We start from the raw sequence: 653 nt of genomic DNA, 5'->3' as shown, positions 1-653 counted from the left end.
GCGTGGACAGAGGAGTAGACCGCCTTTCACACACATATTTTTAAAGGAGTATATACGCATGTTATTTTCTTAAAAAGAAAATATAATTAGTGTTAATCATAATGGTGACATATGTTTTTGTTGGAATTTGAATTGTTTTGTGAAGACATTAAATTTGGATTGAATTTAGAATGAATTTAAATATACTTTTGAGATGATAAACATTGCGTTGGGGAGAGTGATGAGTATGAAAAAATCCTGAGCTTAACGGAGAATCCTCAACGTTGTTCCATGTCTCTTTAATAAGAATGGGGAGGAGAAAATATCTCGCAACCTGATAACTCGATGAAATAGAGTTATATAGCATACTTCTAGGCTTAGTAATTGTTTATTTTCTCAAGGTAAAATGCCTTAGTGTTAGTATTTTGTATAACATTTGTTAGTTTTTGTTTAGTTGATAGAAGGTTCATATTTGTGGAGCAATCTCATTATAGCATGGATTTAGTCCTCATGTTCAATACAAGTGTGTTGACTTTGGGTAATTATGTTGGGAATGGTGTCCTAGAACCATGAGATGTAATAGGATATTTATTATTTATTTAATAAAAGAGTTTATTCATTATTTTATGTGCATATATTTATGAATATTTTATGAATATCAATGAAAATTCCAT

This window comes from Morus notabilis, unplaced genomic scaffold (assembly GCF_000414095.1).
Source record: "Morus notabilis unplaced genomic scaffold, ASM41409v2 Scaffold1211, whole genome shotgun sequence".
Taxonomy (NCBI): domain Eukaryota; kingdom Viridiplantae; phylum Streptophyta; class Magnoliopsida; order Rosales; family Moraceae; genus Morus; species Morus notabilis.
Note: the sequence above shows the minus strand (reverse complement) of the source record.